The sequence below is a fragment of the Coturnix japonica genome, chromosome 2 (genome assembly GCF_054131305.1).
Source record: "Coturnix japonica strain WE chromosome 2, WE-NBRP24, whole genome shotgun sequence".
Lineage (NCBI taxonomy): Eukaryota > Metazoa > Chordata > Aves > Galliformes > Phasianidae > Coturnix > Coturnix japonica.
The window spans coordinates 15,825,950-15,846,295 of record NC_140664.1 but is presented as its reverse complement, the minus strand read 5'-3'; positions in this window follow the sequence as shown (position 1 = coordinate 15,846,295).

Below are 20,346 nucleotides of genomic sequence, written 5' to 3'. Positions count from 1 at the left end.
TTGTGACAGTAACTCTCACCAATGTCAAAGCTGCTTGCTGGGACATGGTGATGCCAGCAGGCTCCCATGGATGAATCTGTCCCCTGTGCCCATCTGAGACTGCTGGGGCTGGTCAGGATAATTGTTCAGAAGCAGCTCCGGGCAACTTTTCCATTAGCAAACTGCACTTTCAATGCACTGAATGCTGTATTGTTTGTTCTTTGAAGAAAAATTGTAAGAAGAAAATTACGGAATGGGAAAAACAGCATAGGCTGTCCTTAGAGCTTTTTGTAACAATCTCCTCTTTGAAATAAGTACAAAGAAGAAAATAAAACCTAATCAAAGAAACAAACAAGTGTATCTATAAATTGTTCAGATACTTTAGAGCAGAAACAAGTGCAGTCTATAAGACTACTGTGTATTTCCATTCAGAAAGCAGCGGGATAGGAACACGCAGCAAGTTGCACCTGCCAGCTCATATAGATTAGTCTTAATTAAGTGACTGACAGGAAAGACCTCACTGTTCAGCCTGACATTGCAGCCTGGAAGAGCGTGAGCCCTCTCCTGGGCTTCAGCACTATTCACGGAGGCCTTGGGTGGGCAGCTCCATTCTGACAGTGAATAGAGAGGCAGGAAATTGTCAATGAGCAGCAACTGGCCGTGTCATTGATCCTTCAGAGCCCCAGGAGCTACAGCACTATTCTCAAGCACTTGCTGGGACCGTAGCTATTTGTTATTTACCCACACACAGACATCATGCTGCTCTGCTGCCCACGCTTCTCTCTATTATGTACCAGCTTGTGCTGGGCACGTATATTAATTTGTTGCAAATAATTACAGTTCCACAAAGGGAGGAACAGAGAGGGAGCCACGACTCTTGTCAGTCCAAGTGTTGACATCCTTTTAAGTCTTCCCATGTGATGCTGTCTCTCATTTCCCACCTGCAGTGCACAGGCTCTAAAGCAAAATCCTCGTATAGTCATATTCCATAACACTGACATTTCTTTTCCTTGTTTTGGATGCAAAGAGTTAACAGCATTTTTATTGAAAGAACGTAAGTGACTGTTGCCAAAGCTCAGAGGTGTGGAGGTGGAAAGATGAATGCATAGCAACACATACTCTGCAAACACAAATACAGCTGGTGAAAAGATTAATCAAGCAAGGGCAGGAAGTAAGAACATTTGTCATGGAAAAAAATGGCCACATAGAGCTGAAAAACAGATTGATGGACATACAATGGGACAGGAATAAAAGACTGGAGTAGACTGTCAGAGTTGATGAGCCTTGTTCTCTCTGTTGCAGCCTACAACATCATAAAGTACTTTCAGAGACTGAACTTCGCTATGGTAGCAACACAATGATGGTATGGGATGTGACAGTAGACTGATAAAGGTGTCTCAGAGTGGATATATAAGATTAAATCTAAACCATGCTCTAGACCTGCTTGGAAGCTCTCTGTCAGTGGACTCAACTATATGTGAGTATCTATAATAGATAGATATAACATTTCTGTTCTGGGTAAGCTATGCTCAGTATAAGGCGGAAAGAAGGCATGTGAGGATTAAAAAGTGGGTTCACTCCAGAGTTTTCCAGTGCTGGGCAGGTTTCTCCATTAAGCATTCCTCCAACCACACTATTTTCCCTAACTTTCAGCTTCATTATGTGTACCTGAAATCCTTCAGTGTTCTTGCATTTGCAGGATCTTCAGTTCTTCATCTCACCTATTCACAGAACACTGTGTTTCCAGTGATCCCTGTGCAAGGGTTGTGAGGATGCTGTGGCCATAATGGCCAGACAGTAAAATATTCAGAGAAGTCTAGAGAGACCGTTGCATAAACTTCCCATTTTGGCTTGAATAGATCATGTTGCTGAGTAAAATAAATTGTCTAGGGAGCCAGTAACAAGGGGCTGTAGGAAAATTAAAAACCTATAAAGGAGATATATGGATTTGAGTATGGGTCTGTGAAGAATAACAAAGGTAATAGAAGTGAATGAAGAGGTGAAGTTAAGCTTCTATGTAAATAGCAAAAAAAAACCCAAAAAAAGTATTATATTGCTTAGAAAATACAAGTATTCTGAAAATAGCAAGCAAATATTTGGATATCTGTCCATGAAAAGAAATATCCAGCATTTCTGTGTGCTTTAAACACATTACTGTGACAGATTTATTGATTTATAGAGAAAAAGTAGAGAGAAACCCAATTTAATTCTACTTTGGTTCCTTCACTAATGCATATCTATTGTGCATTAATAAAAGACACGATAAGTAAATAAATTTACAGAGAGGTGAAGAAACTGAATATGTGTGATAATGATGTACCACAGTCGTCAGGTGGAGATTAAATCCCTGCTGAATGCTTCTGCTTTCTATGTCTGGGTATGTGAAATCACAGTTTGGATAAGTACAGCTCCTGAACAAGAATAAAAGAAGTTAATCCCTGGCATTAGGACAGAGTAGAGTCATCTGGAAGAGCAGGGTTGGAAGAGTGGGACTGCTGACCACTTGGAAAACAATGCTTGGTTTTGGTGGCCCCATTGAGTCAGCTTCTTTGGACGTTTTTAGCTACACAAACAGAGACTCTGCAAGTGTGAGAAATGCAAATTAAAAGTACAAAGCATGGATTTCATGTGGGCTAACACACATGAAAGATGGGTAGGATTCAACGAGCTGTCAGGCTGAGCTCAGCTCCTCCATGTGGAACACAAAGAGACTCTTCTGATCTCATAGGTACTGGGAGGGGATAGGCCAGATCCACGTGTTGCTGAACTGCCATCTTATAGTTATCCTGTCCATCCAATGGCTGGAGCACTGACCTGACTCACCCTGGCTGTGACACTGATGAGCACCCTCAGTGCTCCTCATACTCCTCCATTTTCCTTTGTGAATCCTTGTCTCAATATCCCTTGACTACACCCTTTTCCACCATCACAAAGACTTCTCACAGCTCTTTCTCAGCACCCTGGGTTCAGGTTGCACAGTGGGATGTACCTGAGCCAAATTCTGGCATGTCTGAAGCAGACAGGCTGACTACTACTGATCATATGGACATCACTGTAGGTGCCTCGGTGGTTGAACACTAAGGCAGTGGAGATGCCTCCAACACTCCCTGTCCTCCTCCACACAGCCGAGAGCTGAGGAATGTCCCCTGAAGGAGCTTCTACTGATGTGTCCCTATAGCATCTACCCCCTGATGGGGAAACATCAGCACTGCGCAGTCACTCACACCTCCATTCATTTCCAGCTGTAGCCACACCTGGGGCGTTAAGGATATGTTTCTTCCCTGGGCACCCCACTGGTCATTACATGTCAAGAGGAGTCATTGTGAGTCCCTTCCAGTGCAGGATATTCTATGATTCTGTGATACATAGTTTGAAAGAAAAATAAGATGACAGACTGTCTTGTACAAAAGCAGGAACTTCTTTACTGTTAGAGCAACAGAACACTGAAATGGTTTGCTCAGAGAGGTGGTGAAGACTTGTCTGGAGGTGCTCAAAACCTGCTTGGATGCTTTTCTGTGCTACCTATAGCTGAGAACCTGCTTTGGCAGTAAGGTTGGACTCTAAGATTTCTAAAGGTCCCTTTCAACCCCTACAATTCTGTGATTCAGTGAAGCCAACCTTAAAATCAGAAGCTGCATAGAAAATCACTGAGCAGCTTTTAAGGAAGGGATTTAAAAGGTGGACAATAATGCAGGGGGGGGGGGGAAGGGGGGGGGGAAGAGGAGTGCAACATAATATGAGGAAATAATATCTTGTCCTGTAAACTAGTGATTTTTCTTTACACTAGATCTGAAAACAAAATTACTCATGGCTGTTATGGTACACATAAAACTATGGACGAGAGAAGAAAGCAAAGGCTGCAGTTTCTGACAAGACAAGGACACACAGCCTTCAGTAAAATATGTATTGCTGGTGACAGAATGGGGTTTTATAGAAATTATCAGGATAGTAGGCAGAGATTTGCTATTATCAGCAAAACTGCTGAAGAGTATTTTTAACAACAATGCAAATGGGTTCACATTGGAGAGGAAATACTGACAATTTATTGAATTAGCCTCTATTAATAAACACACACAAATTTAGAAGAGAAATAAAGCCATCTTCTCTTGGTAACACTTTATGTCCACGTGTTTAAAATTCTCAAAAAATCTGAGATCATTACTCTCTTATTTTATAACTGAAGAAGCCGAAACAAGAGGTGTTTGTCTAATTTTTTATAAGCCAACTTGTTGGCACCATAATCAAGATGAAAGTATAGAGTCTCAGGCCTTGTAACTCACCCCCTCCTTCCAACCAGCTAAGATAGGCAAGGGGTAACTAATGAGGGAAGTAAAATCTACATACCCAACTTGAAGGAGAGCCATTGCCATGGTGGAAGAGAGCCTTAGAGCTCTAATAAACTCACAAATCATAGCATCACAGTATGATACACCAGAAAGGTATCTATGTGGGAATTTGGAGCAGTGCTATGGTCCATGCAGGCTCATGGTAACATTTGTGTCTTGAAAAGTATGAAACCTTTCCACTTCCCAGAACAGCCCAGACTGAAGAGAGCACAAATTAAAGCTTTTCTCCTCTTTCTCTTCCTATCTCTCCTAGTTCCTCAAGCTAAGTATAATGATGAGTTTATGTGTGAAGCAAAGCCTTACCCACATGTTTTGTCCTGACCCCGTTAAAATCAGTTGTATTTTGTAATCAACTTAAGATAGACTGGAATTTCTCATTGCCATTTCCCATCCTCTAGTGGTAAAAGCTTCCTTATAAAATGTTTTCTGCAAGGATGGGAACAAATGGTGGGACACAACAACCTAAAATGTGGGTTAGATGAACAAAAGGGGGAATACAAGACAGCGATATAGTCCTTGCCAAGTCTATCAGAACTTTTTTTGTTCAAATTTAGAAAAATAGGTTGAAGAAAGTACTAAAAAGTGAAATGCAAGGATCAGTCCTTCTCAGGATCATTTATATGAGCTAAATCATTTATCTTGGTGCTTTCTCCTCCTAAGTTCAGTGCAAAGATCTGATCCTCTTTACTTTCCAGGTGGGTGTGATCAGAGTGAAACTAAGGGGGAAAATATTTCATCCCTTTGAACAGTCAGCTCTTCCAGCCTGTCCCCTGAATTTGGAGATTGCAAATTGAAGCTTTTAGGCAAGATTTCTACTGATAACATAGGCAGACATTGCAGACCAAACAGCCACAGAGTAGTAAACATCATCATATACGGTTAAGGCTGTTAATGTTCTTTTTCTTGTCACATGGCCACTGCTCATATTCCCAAGGACTTTCTATTTGCTGTCCTCCTTGGGTAGCAAATTGGAGGAAGTAACACCTCTTGTTAAGACTGAGCTTAGTGAAGATACCTGTTATATCAACAGAGAAAAATGAAACCTGGCCTGATGGTTTTACTTCCATTAGACAGCATGGGAGGAAGTATGAAATATTAAATATATTAAAGCAACTCTTCTGCTCCTTTTAATTGCAGTGTTTCAAAACTGTATTTTCAAATAGGCATAGCACACTGTGTCAGTTCATTCATAAACAGAACAAATTTTAGAGAGTGATGCTCCTAAAGAAAATGGCTTACATTTTTCAGTTCTTGAAACATCGATGTCATTTTTATCTGGTTATGATGTTATGTATGTAAAAGAAGTACAATGATGGTAAAATCTGATATATGCAGACAGGACTGCAGGCACACTATGAAAATGGCAGTTGCTTACTGGAGCAGTTGAAGAGCTTGTGATGCATTATTTATGGAGAATCAATATTTGTTTGTAATAGCTACATACGTGCATTTATCTGTTCATTCCAGGAGGTCTCTATCTCACTACTGGTGAAAAGCAGAAAGAAGGACCTCAAGGGCCTTAATTTACATTGAATAATGACTTCCCATAATGTCTGGGGAGAAATAATAGGCAGGTAGGTTTTGCAGGAAGGATGACTCTTGAAAAAGAGTCAGGCTGGATGGGGCTCTGAGAAACCAGATCTAGCTGTAGGTGCCCCTGTTCCTTATGGGGGAGTTGGAATAGAAGATCCTTTAAAGGTCCACTCCAACTTAAATAATTTTATGATTCTGCTATTTTATATTCTCACTAACCACCTGGCTGAGGATATTAAGTAGACATTATATTAAGGTAACATTAAGTTTTCTGATATTCTTACTTCTGAGACATCTATGTATATGTACATATACATGTATAAAATGGACACATGAATAGTTATGTGAAGATTTTCATGGAAGATGGGATATTTGTCTCCTATTCTCCCCTCCTTTTAGTCCGAGTGACATAATATCCCCTACACTTGATATTATACATAAAATGAACCACACAGAGAGATTTCCTCATGCAGACAGAAATGCTGTATTTTTGAGGTGGATATCTGCATCTGAAAGCCAGAAGTCTGCATGAAAGACATTTGTACAGTGCCATCTGGACAAATTTTTAATTAACATGAAAAATAAGAAATGAACAGAAAGGCCAACAATTTCTTCATTTCAAAGGCATAATTCTACAGGGAGGAAGATAGTCATGGCTATACTTCCAAAAGATTAATAAAGAACATATACTGTGGATGTATAAAATAAATTTAAGTGAGAAAGGAATATTTAAAACATCTATCATTAGTTTAATTAACTTTTTTAAATTAATCTGAAGAATTTTATTTTCTTTTAAGCAGCGATAGAGAGAAGGATAATGCCATCAGATGAAAAAAAAAAGTGTGTTATAAATGATGGATTCATCCCACCTAATCAAATAATTAGGATAATTTTGAGGTGGAAACAAGGAAATGAATATCCCTCTGTTTTGGCACACATCACACAGGAATTTAGTTATCTGTCTTTTTACCATGTTATCACCTCTTTCGCTACTTAGTCATTAGAAGGAAAAGCGTATAATTACATTGTCTAGTGAGGTGTTCAAATAGCATATATGGACTATCTGACTTAGGCTTAGGCTTGCATTGCTTTACAGTCTTGGAGACTGTATTTTTTATGCACTCTTGTTTTTTAACTACTAATCTACTTTTTGCCTAGTTTTTCTTTGTATATTTTACATCAGGAGCATTTAAATTCCCTTTATTTATATGTGTAGTTAAAATTTTTGAGATATCAAATGATTCCTGTGACAATTAAAGATTTTATTAAATTTATCTCAGAACAGATATATACTTCCATATCCATATATTTCTCTGTATATCTCTATATCTCGCTACATATCCATATATTTTTCTTATCTTTTGAAACTTGCCAACTTCAATTTGAGAGGGTATTTTCCACTGATATAAATCTATCCCATTCTCTTCCTTCCTCATACGTGTTCTGTAACACTTTTTTAAATAATACTTTAATAGATCTTGAGATCTTGGAATAGGAAGACAATTTATAGTTCAACAGAAATGATACACATTTTATGCTGAAGGAGAAACAAGCAAAAGATAACTCTGCTAGTGTGAAACCAAAGGCGTAGAGAACATATGTCTCCTGCTGGGAACAGGTGATAACTGATTCAAAGTGAGTAAAGGATGCTAACATTGCTACATGAGGCAACATCTGGGCTCACAGTGAATCACTTCTGAAAATGGCCAGAAGCTGGCATGGGGGGGAAAGTCAGTGGCTCTCATATTTAGGTTATTATGAAGTTATTTCTTTACTTTGCTCTAACATTGTTTGCTAAATAACTTAATGATTACAACATACATGGCAAAGTCTAAATTTAGAAACATGCCTCAGAAGTCAGGACAAGAAGTGTTCAGGAAAAAACCTAATTTTATTCCTAGCTTTATACGAGCTTGAAAAAATGACCTTATGTCTATTTAGCATGTTAAATGTAATCTATGGATTAGTACAAGATTCTCTTCTGGACTCCAGATGTTTTTTGGTTTTTTTCCTTCTTATGTATGTACATTCTGTTTAGAGTGCTGCTGATAAGTCTTCATTTTCCTACTCCAAATTTCTCATTACGCATTTCTAAGTCTCTTTTTTTTTTTTTTTTTTTTTTCTTTCCCTGACTATCTCTAACACTCAACATCAAAAGTAATCTGTTTCATGATCCAGTGGAGTCAGATTTGGCATTCATCTGGCTAAATATGGAGATACACAATGTGGATGTCTGCATTTGAACCAACTCTCTTGGATAATACTGTAGCTGGGAAGACAAATCAGCACAATCCACAGAGGTCCATTGGATCAAACGTGTACGTTTGTGTTAGGATGAGGTGAATCTTGCACTAAACTCTGTTGACTGAAGTGGTTGCTCATGTTGGTCTTCGACACAGACTGGCATTCTCTCTGAAGACAGGTGCATTTAGATTAGTTCCACACTAAGCAAGTAGCTGAAATTGATTTTCAATGGGATTACTGTGACAATCTTATTTAAACAGTATTAGACTTCTTTCGCAACAGTAAGGTTCCATAACCTGCATGCTTGATCTGTGGAACTGGGATGTTTCTTTTTCTTCCTGAAATCTCACTGGTTTTCTCTGTTATTTTTTTCTACTTCTTCCATGTTTCTTTCACATACTTAAGTTAAATATGACTTCACAGAGCAGAATGAATAATGTTTTCATTTCTCCTCTGAAATACTGCTATGCGAAGACCTTTCTGCTAAACTTGGTCTGTTCAAATCCAGTATATGAAGAATTGCTTCGAGTGAAAGATGAGCTTGGTTATGAAAGAGATATGTGTCAGTTGCTCTGGCCTCCTAAAAATAAGTTTAAATGAGTTACACCCATTTCAAAACTTCGTAGTGAATGCAACTCGTTTGGCTAAGACTCTTCCTCACTGCCAGCTGTTCATCTATAGAGACTGTAAATTCCTCAGGAGAAGTGTAGGGTTTGTTTTCCTGATCTATGTCATCATTTACATTCTAATTCAAAAGATGGGTGGGTGAAAAAAGAGTAACTTCTTGACTACGTTGCTCTCTGTTTATATCATTCATTCTCCTCTTGATGTCTTGATGTCTACTCTATATAAAGTGTATTTCTTCTTCTTCTGAGAATAAATTGATTGTCACTGTGGAAAATTGCTGCTAAGTAAATCTGATCTTGGACACATTGGGTTATGCATGTGTTATCTGAAGATGTGTTCCTGTTTCACTCAGTCTTTATAGATAGCAAGACTGGATTTGTAGACTTCCAAGTCTATTCCGAAAATAAAATGAAATAAAACAAGAGAAAAGTAATACTGACATGTACAGTTAAAGTAAGTTTCGTTCTGTTTAAATAATTTTTAAATGGTGTTAAGAGAGAGGACAGAAATGGTTATTCAAGTATCTAAATACAGGCACCTTGTGTTGTTATCGGCACTGAATAGCATCTGAGATACCCATGTCAGGATGGTAAATATAACGGTAAACTTCCAATAGTCTAGAACAACAGCCAGCTGTCACATCCTAAAGCATCTAAAACTGCACTAGACATCCATGTTCAGGAAACTGAATCCCACCCAGAAAGCCTACCTTGATTTGATAAAAATAGTTCAACATCAGAGGCTTCAGGAAACAGGTGTAACTAACTTTAAAGATCACATTCATACTGGAGATCTCTTCTACTTAAGATAAAGGCAAATTCTAATAATCATGTGTCAAAATGATTATCATTGTATGAATAGCTGGAGGAGATTTGGAGGCTGTAAAACCAAAAGGTTCATTTAACCAGTGATGCAAGAGACTGAGATGTGCCTGAGGGCTCGACAGCATCATCTGACAGGGTGATGGAGTGCCTGAATGAGCTCATACCCTCCTTGCACAGCAAAGATCTCTTTTCCCTTGAAGAATCCTAAATTATGTCCTTGCTCAAGCAGGTAGTGGAAAAACAAACAAAACACACACACACACACACACACACCAAAAATCCGCTTTTGCTTGAAAATTGTTGGGATTTTTTCATATCTGATGTGTTGATTAATAAAAAAATCAAATCACACCTAGGGGAAGGAAATGAATCTAGCTGAATGTTGAAAAAGCTGTGAAAAAAAATATATACATGTGCTCTTTTCTTTTGCTGAAGCATTTCTTTACTCTGCTCTTAAATTTTGGTCAAGGGCATTTAGAGTGTTAGCTTGGTGTCCTACAGTATGGAGTTTTACAGTTGGAATAAGTAAATATTGCCTTATTCAGCGGAGCGAAATGATTTTCCGATTATGTGGAACTAACAGCCTCAGTCATCCAGCAAGCTGTCATGCTGATCTCTTATGTTAAAAATAAAATAAAATAAAATAAAATAAAATAAAATAAAATAAAATAAAATAAAATAAAATAAAATAAAATAAAATAAAATAAAATAAAATAAAATAAAATAAAATAAAATAAAATAAAAATGAAAGCAAAAACACAGATTATATATCTTAGCTGTCACTATCTTCCCATAGATTATAAATTTCAGATGGAAGAAAAAAGCACTTCTTCTGCATTACAACACAGAACACTGGGCATCAAGCAGGAGCCAGGGACAGGTGTGAAGTTCTCCTTGAGCGTCATCAGCGTTGCAAAGAACTGGAAAAGCAGAACACTTTGAGAAGATGTGTCAGATAGCCAATAGCACTTGTGTGGGCTACAGAGAAATGATCTTCCACAGATCTGCATGGCTAGCAAAAGCACTGACCACTTGCAAAATATAGTCTGCTGGGTCTATGGTAATGGTGATCCTATAAAGCCAAAATCTACACCTTTAAAACCAAATCTGAGATTATCTAGTGGCACAGAAGTTCACCCAGGATAATGTCTGTGATTGTGCTAGCTGCAGACCTGCCATTTTGGACAGAAATGGGAGAAGGGGAGAATGGGAACAGTGGCAGAAGGAAGCAATTTGAGTGATATGTTGTAGATAGGAATGTCTTTTCCACTTCTACCCTTACTTCCAGAGCTGCAACCATCTGATAACACCAGCCCAGTTCACAGAAAATCATTCTGTTTTGCTGTCCTAGTCCCCTCAAAAAAAAAGTACATACGCATATTTCAGGGGTATGTGATCACTCCAGTGCCACTGCCAACTTGATGCAATAACTTGAAGGTTATGCTTTTGTAAGAAAAATTAGAGGAAGGTTAAAAAACCCACAAATTGTTGACTAACAGAGTAATTGTAATTCACCTCTACCCCTTCTGTATTAGTATAAATTCAGTTATTTCACTGTCTCCAATGAGATATATCAGCCTAAATCTACATGGTTGCTGTTTGTCAAGTAACTAATGATTCAAACAAATGTTGATCTTGATGTACTTGTTCTTATCCTTATTAATCTTTATAAGGGCACTCATGCCTATGATCTGAAATAGTCTGTTATTCCTCCTAAGAAGATAAGTCAACAGCACCATTTTTTCTTTGTAGAGAAAATTTAATGTTGATATTTTTTTCAGGTAGCAAATTAATCATAGAGACGACAGAATGGCTTTTCCTTTTTTTTCCCTTTTTAAACATCTGCTAATGTTGTTATTGCCAGCTTCCAAATCAGCAATGATAAGTATATTCTTCACAGTGAAGATTTTATTTTTCGGTTGCTGGGTGCTCTGAATGAGCTCAGAATGAGAAATTGAACATGTGCTGCTGACACACACAGTAAGCAATAGAACTGTTCAAATGTTGGTACTTTTACCTTTCTTCTAATTACAAAATTCCACCCATTAGCTCAAAGTTTCTTCCTCCAGCATGTTTCCTTCTGTGATGTGCAGGACCAGATCTTGGTATGAGAAGGTGCCTACCAGAAGCTGTCTACATTGCATTTTATAGGGACAGTGCCTGCGCTGCCAAGAGCAGTCCTGAGATATCACAGTGAAGTTAGAGGTTGTTCTGGCAAAATGCAGAGATTGTTGGGCCTGTCTGCTCTTTTCTGAGAACAAATAGAGCAAATAGACTACTTTGAAACTTTCAGCTTTATTTCCATTTAGTCTCTGAAGTAGGGCTCTGCTTTAACAAACAGCTCTTTACTGGAACATTAGAAACTATCCCTCAAAAGTCTGGAGGCTCCTGAGTGCATGCGGGCTCTAAACCTCTTTCCCCATACCTGTTAGATACTTCACAGAGTTTAGAGTAAATAAATAAGAAACAGACATAGGCATGCTGGGAGGATTTCAGGTGGCTTTTTCTTGGCTCACTGTCCCTGTTGTACATAGCAGGCTTACCTCTGGTTTTGTTGTATGGTTACAGCCTCAGCTTCTGCCTGGGACAGAAATCGATGCCCTGAGAAGTGCAGCATGCTCTGTGATGGGGACAGGATGTAGCATGTAGTGCTGCCTTGTGAGCTATGTACACTTTAGCTGCAGAGCAAATCTGCAGTTCTGCTCTATACCAGGATGAGCAGTCAATGAAATTAATGTCAGTTTAGCTGGGTAGGAAAAGAATTGAAGTGTGTAATTATTTAGAGGAAGTTTATATGAACAGAAATCCATATACATGCCCATGAGTTTACATGCACAAAACAAAGGATCAACTGAACAGACAAGGCATTCTGAATGGTGCTGCCTTTTGAACATATGCTACAGTTATTTCATCATCTCTGATAATACACAGATAGACATCAGGAACAGTATCACTGAGAAAGTCATACTGGGGTGAAAGGAACATTATGCCCATGCCACTTTTTAGCTCCTGCATGATGACCCATATAATCTCTGCATGATTGGATATGGCAGTGGGTTAACACTGTGGTCAGGGATACTGCAGCAACAGTGCATGGTGCCCGTGGATTCACTTTCCAGCTTTGGAATAAATAGCTGCTTAAGTTGCACCTCTACATCACTTATGGAAAACTGAGAGGTACTTATGGTGTTTTGGACACCCTGGCCACAATTAAACCTCAATTAGCCCTTTCAGAAAGCAGCAGATTTGCACAGAAAATGATGGACTTCAGTTCTAGCTAATAGCAGCTGATTGGAAGAAAACAACTTGTTATAAATAGGCTTTTTTTACTTCCTTAAATGTTCAGTATTTTTGTACAGGCAATGGAAATGTTGGAAATGTAAGCCTAGAACAAGGAAGGCTGAATGTACCAAATACATTTCCTTACATCGCCAAAGCCATGAGGTAAATGGGCAGCCCCAGACAGGGCTGCAGTGGATCAGCTCAGCCTGGCTGGGGCCAGAGGTGAGGACGTGGCTCTGGGAAGTGGCAGTGCTCTGTGATGGCTTCCCAGCCAGCATTAGCTCAACTCCATTGCTTTCATCCATCTTCTCCTCAAATCTCTGCCTCTCCTGAGGAGCCATACAACCCTGGTGTTCTCCCTCATGCAAGTGCCTGCAGAGGCTGAGATAATACCTTTTGACAGACAATGATGCAGCTTCTGTATTGAATGTCACAGCCAAAATGGTTATGTGGGTCTATTTGGAAAAGGTATGAGAAGCACTGCCTACTCATTTATTTAAGAAGCCGGTATCTAATTACATTTTCAATTAGTTTGCTTTATGCGCACTTATAAATAGATTCTCCTTGAAAAAAAATGACATGACTTCAAGTTGGTAATAGGTAATTCACTGACAAGAAATGGAATGGTGCTATAATAGAATTAATTGGTAATGAAATTCTTTTTTATCAAAGTCAGATTTAAGACTGGTAATTTATATGTATTGTCATTGATGCCAAGAGAATATTCTTAGCATCTCTACTGGAAGCCTTCAGACTGATGGTATGGTATCCAAATGCGTGCTCTGCTGTCATTTCTAAAAGGAGATGAGGTTAGCTCCAGAACTCCTGTTTAATTTATTTTTAGGAAGGCTAAATAACAATTCTCTCTGTAAAACAGGTTGCTGCAAAATAAATTAATGTGCTGATGCATTAAAACTATTTTTCATCATGAAACTAAGTCAGAGTATGGTTAGCATAAATATTGGTAATTCTTCAGACAAAAGCAACAGCATTAAGTATTTTGGGGCGAGAAACACATTTTTATCATAGATATTTGTTAGACAAAAATAAACAACTCTTTCTTCTTTTTGTAAAACCAGCAAGTGAGCAAGACGAGTTTGTCACAGCTAAATATTATTTTCCATATCTGTAAATTGTTTATTCTCTTCTAAGTGAGAGACTTTAGATGGTTTCAGCTTCTTCTGAGAGTCCACTTACTAACTAAATTCTCTCCTAAGATAATTTTGAGGAGCATCTTGCATCTGGATTCATTTACTCGCCTTCTTCCAGTACCTGAAAGGTGCTTACAGTGAGAGTGGGGCAAGTCTCTTCTCACTGGTGACAAGTGATAGAACGAGGGGAAATGGCCTCAAGTTGCACCAGGGCAAGTTTAGGTTGGACATTAGGAAACACTTCTTTACAGAAAGGGTAGTTAAGTACTGGAATAGGCTCCCCAGGGAATCACCATCCCTGGATGTGTTTAAGAGCCATTTGGATGTGGTGCTCAGGGATATGATTTAGCAGAGGGTTGTTAGAGTTAGGGTACTCTGGTTAGGCTGTGGTTGGACTTGATGATCTTCTAGGTCTTTTCCAACCTGGGTAATTCTATAATTCTATGATTCTATGATTCCATTAAGCAGAGACAGATAAAGAAAGCCAAGTCAAAAGCCTAAACAGCATCCAGAGTTTGCTGCGAGTTTACTGAATTGTCGAAGTCACAAAACTGTTATGTGGTGTTTAACTGAATCAACACTTGGTGAAGTTAAAAACCAAGTGTAGTGGAGGAGTTTATTGACAGGTCTTTTTGTACAACATGATACCAAAAATCTTGAAAGATCTGGAAATAGCTAAATTGCATTAGCTACCTCAGGACAGAGTACACGTTAGGCATCATCTTTTGCTTTTAGTGTTAATTGAGCAGGGAGTACTGAGAAATACGCATTTGCCTTCAAATGATATACTTGTCTTATTTGAACTTATTTCACATGCTGATTTTCTGGCACGGTATTCTTAGTCCCATCTGCTAGAGTGCTGTTGTGCATCTTCACATCATAAACTGATACATCAGTTGCAGATGAGCAAAGTGCCAAGCCCACTTCAATATATGTTCTGGAATAAAATGTGCAAAACACACGTGTACAGTCTTGCTGGGAACAACGTGCTGAAGATTTTGTCTGTGTGTCTCTTAAAAAGGGCTACACTGGGAACCTTCAGCCTCTTATATGTTACAAACGCTTTCACCCTCAGCTACCTTTGTCACACATCTCTGGTTTCACTTTTTCACAGAGAAGGAAAGGTAGCACTCTGGATTAAATGGTATTTAAGAGATCAGGTTCTGCATATTCACTCTCTGTGGCAAATAAAAACAAATGAATTTTTTCAATACATTTTTCAGTTGCCTCATCACTCTGCAGGTTCACTTAGAATAGCAGACTTCTGGTTTTTATTTATTTATTTGTTTGTTTGTTTGTTAAAGGCAGAAAATGTCAAAGCATGACTGGCACATTCAATAAAACACATGCCCAAATCCATGCCTCAACCACACTGGAAAGAAGAAATATAGCTCTATTATTCCTCTCTCTCTGCCCAATGTGAACTATGCATTTTGCAGATGGGCCATATCTTGCACCTGCTCAATATTTCACCAGTGCTGAAATGTGACTTAGATAATTCTGCATAAACCAGCAGAAACAAACAAACATACAAAAAAAGCAACCAACCAGCCAACCAAAAAAAAAAAAAAAAAAAAAGAAAGAAAAAAAAGAAAACCCTCAGAGAAATAAACAAATAAAACTGATTATCTTGAAATGCTGTATGCAAAATGAAAACAAAACCAAACAAACAACTAAGGACAGGGAAATATAATCTAAGTGGCATGGAAAAATGTTTGTCTGCTGACTAACTCAAAGAGTAACTCATAAAACTCCAATTCTGTGAGAAAACCCTGAAGCAGTTTCTAACGTAGTTGCTTAGGAGAAAAGAAGCCTCAGATAACCCCTCTGAAGGAACCTGTTTCTCGTCTGGTTTTAAGGGAGGAGGTTTGCAGCAGGGCTGGTGATACATACCCAAGCTGACAGTTAAAAATGTGGGTGAAAAACCATATGAGAGAGAGGATGGCACTGGGTGGATCAGAAGATTTTAAGATAGATTTGCTCACAATGTGCTTGAGCGATGCAGTCCTTTTTCAAACTCTCTGGCCATTTGGATTGTTGTGGGGAGGGTCTGTGCAATGAGTAACCAGACTCCAACAGATTTAAAAGAGGGAAGGGTTTCTACCCTTTGGAGAGAGCCCATGTATTCAGCCTGTCCTTGGTGTATGTATCTGATAGTGTAAAGTGGCTCAGAAATTAAGGACAGTAAGCAGAATTTGACTCCAAAGGCACCTACAATTGTACTTTTCCTAATTAGAGAGAATAAAAGGAACAGAAGACATGTCAGGCTTTGAATACACTGTTCACTACTCTTTCCTGGGAAAACCAAGGAGAATTATTCTTATAAGAGAGAAAATAAATATAAAGGATGTTTCTTTAAGATATTTATTGCATTGAAACATTCATACAGAAATGTTAGTCCTGAAGGACAGAAGAGCGTTGTTTCCTTTCACTATTGTTGTTTTTTGGAGGTTTTGTTTTGTTTTGTTGTTTTTTTAATAATTTCAACATATTTCACTCACTGATTAAACTAATCACTGGAATTCCCAAGGTAACCTTCAGACTCCTATAATTAGCAGTGGCTTAAGATGCATTGGTGGAAAGATTGTGAATTTTGACATTTTTCATTGGGAGGAGTTTAGTATGAGAAAGGATGAATGATGTGGTATTTCACTTCATTTACTTCTGAGATAAGTAAATCTGGGCCATGAACTGCAGTGCAGTCATGGTTTTCTGTTCACCTACGGCGCTGGTTGGACTGTCAGTGGCATAAGGAATGAATTACCATCATGTCAGAGAAAAAGAAGACAAAGTCAATACAGACTAGAGAACTCTATCACACCCCAGCCCATGAAGTTTTAATGGTTATATGGGGTGTGAATACGGTTCATCTTTTGTACAAGTCGTGATGTTGAACATGCCTCCCCACAGTTGTGACATCTGCTGGAAAACCTCTTCTGTTTCCAAGGATCAATTATGCACTAAGGTTAATTAACTCCAGATATAACAAACACTGGCTAAAGAAGCTGTAACTTTCTCAGGTTTTATCCAGGGATGACACTCATCATATTCCAACATCATTAGTTCAATCTTATCACATCCAGACCTCTTTAGTTCAAATGCACCATTTTTGCTGCTCAGACTGCATGGGCTGTGTAGAGGTGGGTAGTTAATGAGGCAACATTTCAGACTATGCAGGGTCCAGTGCTCTTGTTCTGCTGTTCCCATCACCACCTCCATGACCTCACCCAGCCACTGTCAACTTGATGGAGATAAACACTTTGCAGTATGTAGAGCTAAGTGTTGAAGTGATCAGCATAAACTGGACAATTAGAAAATGTGAACATAGGTGAAAAACAGTGAGTGACAAGGAAGAAAAGTGATTAGGCTTCATGAAAGCTTTACCAGTCAAATATACTGTGTACTGAAAATTGGGCTCTTCAGCAGAGAAAGAGTTTTAAATTTGTGCTTGATGCAGAATATTCTTTGCAGCATACTCTGTGCAGCAAAATACACTGTTATTTACTGAGCACTAAAAAGCATTCAGCTAGTTTAAATGATGTGAAAGAAAATGATGTATTTAGGCCTCAAGGTTTAACTTCTCCTAATATAAGATTCTGACGAAAAACACCCTCCACACTTAAAAAATCATCCTCAGTTTTGCACAGGGATTCACATCTGGGGGTCTGAAGTGAACTGGGGAATGGTATCAGCTAGGCAGCAAATACTGCCTTTCTTTCCTTGTGATCAGCAGCTGCACAGACAGAGAGGAAGGCAGTTATTCTTTTCTCCATGGTTTTACCTCCCTGTAATTTCCTAAGGCCCATAAAAAAAATGATGAAGAGATCAGCAATCCAGTTTTTTTTTCCTGGTGAGGGAGTCTTTGGCCTTTCACTTTTTACAAAATAGGGAGGAAGAATATTAAAAGAGTTCAGTTAAAGAATGAAAAGATCAGAAATAAAATACAGCTTGTCACTGAACTCCTGTTTTTTATTATACTTAGAATGTTCTCAAACATTTCCTTGGCTCACACTGGTATGCTACCACATAATGAAGAGGAGGAAAAAAAATGGAGATTATTACAAGTTTTACAGTGCCTCAAATCTGTCATTACTTTTGGAAATGTGAGTAGACCAATAATGATCAAACACCAAGAGATGCATTACATTAGCCCTATGCGACTGCAGTATCCATGTGAAAAAGCTGTGCAACAGATGGCAACTCTAGCTAGTCTTTGTCGTATTTACTTTATTTTCATACAAATGAATTGATTCCTTTCTTTTCCCCCCATCATGCCATGGAAATGCCTCTCAACAGTCTCAGTGAGTTAAGAAATACTGAAAATGTCTGTTATCATAAGTGAAGCCTGTTGTGAGCACCACCACCTCAGCTCAGGTGAGACATACATAGAAAAATTAGTTAGGTCATTTAGACTGACCTCTTCCATATAACACTGCTTGCCTCTCCACATGCCCAGATCCATTAATGGAATATCAGAACTCAAGAACAGAAATGTGTTCAACAGTAAATAGCTGATCAAGTATAACAACAATCTACATTTGATCTTTTGAGTAACCTAGCTTGATCCTTATTGATGTAAAATATGAGCTTCCCTTAGTGATTTGTGCCATCTATTTTTAGGCTGATGCATAGTTTACATGCTTATCTTCAGGTTCCTCTTGAAGGAAGCAAGATTTAGTGCTAGTGCTGAAGTGCCATGAAACCAAAACTAATAAAACACACAATGTATAAAAGCTCTGCTACTTGGCCTTTGCTAACCAAGAAAAGCCCCAGAAAGACAAAAAAGTCATAGTGGAAGAATTCTTTCTGCTATGTAAAATAATTTTCAGAAAGTCTCATTCTCTGATTTTCCTGTATCATCTCATATATGGATTTATCTGATAACTTCGTTATCAAATCTGTGTTCAAATGGTTGCTTCTTGGTTGGCAGTGTTCAGTGTTCTGCTGTATCCTCAGATGTGAATGCCATTGTGCAACCTCTGCATTTGTATTGTGATTGCAGCTTTTGTCTCTGTGTGACCTTCTTTACATGTTTTGCACTCTTTCTGCCACTTATTCTGATTATAAATTCTCATGGCAGCAGCTCTCATTTGAATGTGCACAGATGAAATCCAAATGAAGCTCCTTTGTACAGCAGCAACGTAACACTGATACAGAAACATTCTCCTGCAACAAATTACCATTGATTCATTCCTCACATTTCCATTGAGCCCTCTAACACCAGCTTGAAGGAACAATTTAACACCTCCCTTGTCACTGTTTTTACTCTTTCACCTCTAGTACTGTGATATTAAAAACTGTCTCACAGTTATAATTGATCACAGCTTCTGAAATCTTTCTCATCTTGTTATTTCATCTGTTAATTGTAGGTTTATATTGAAATTATAGGTTTCCATGTCAACATAGTTTCTCTCTTTCCATTCATCCAGTGAGCTCTTCTTGAAAGCTGTCTAGCTGGCTTTATTTTTTCTCACCTTGGCCTGAGTTTGCAGTAGTAGTGAATGGCTCATGTTACATGCTTCCTTAGCTCTTAGCCTGGAGGATGACTGTACTATAGCAGAGGTAGGCATGGATGTAGGCAACATCTTGAGGCCTCATCTGTCCTTGGCTTGAAACTTATATTTCATGTCTGAATGCTACTGTAGTATCCAGAAAGGAGAAGCAGTCTTGCACTCAAGGATGTGCAGAGCTTTAACTGTGCTTTATACAGTGAGCTGCATATAGAGGGAAGGTTCAACAAATCTGTCCTCCTTGTTTTATGTAAGACTAACATTTTTGAACCATCTGTCCCATAAGAAGCATTCCCCATTCCAGAAAATGAGCCTATAAAAATATCAGAAGAGTGACAGGATTAAAAAATACACTTGAAACATTTTTTACGCTCTTTTCTTGGGATAAGCAGCTCTAGAAAGAAAGTTGCTTCCAGTCTGGGATCTACAGTCAGGAAAATATTATTTTCCTTAGTACTCAAATGGTATAAGGAAGAAACATGGCAGGCATGTTGGAGAACAAACTTAGTGTTTGTTGAAGCTGCTGAGGAGCCAGGATGGATCCATTGAGCACACACCAGCTGGCCATGGAGGAGAAGTCTCTGTAACCCCACATCCTGGTGGAAAGGGTGGCCTAGGAGTGGATGGAAAGTGCCATGTGGGTCACCATCCAGCAAGGTGAAAGGCAACTCCCAAGTGTAGAAAAGAACTTTTTAAAATTCTTTCTTTAGTCTTTCAATTTTTTATATATACATATTTTTAAATGCTGTCTCTGAAACGCAGACTCTGTGCCTCATGCAACCTGCACACATTCAGATCTCAGTACAGGTTACAGTAGTCATCCCAGTGGAGCAGGATGGAAGTGCATGGC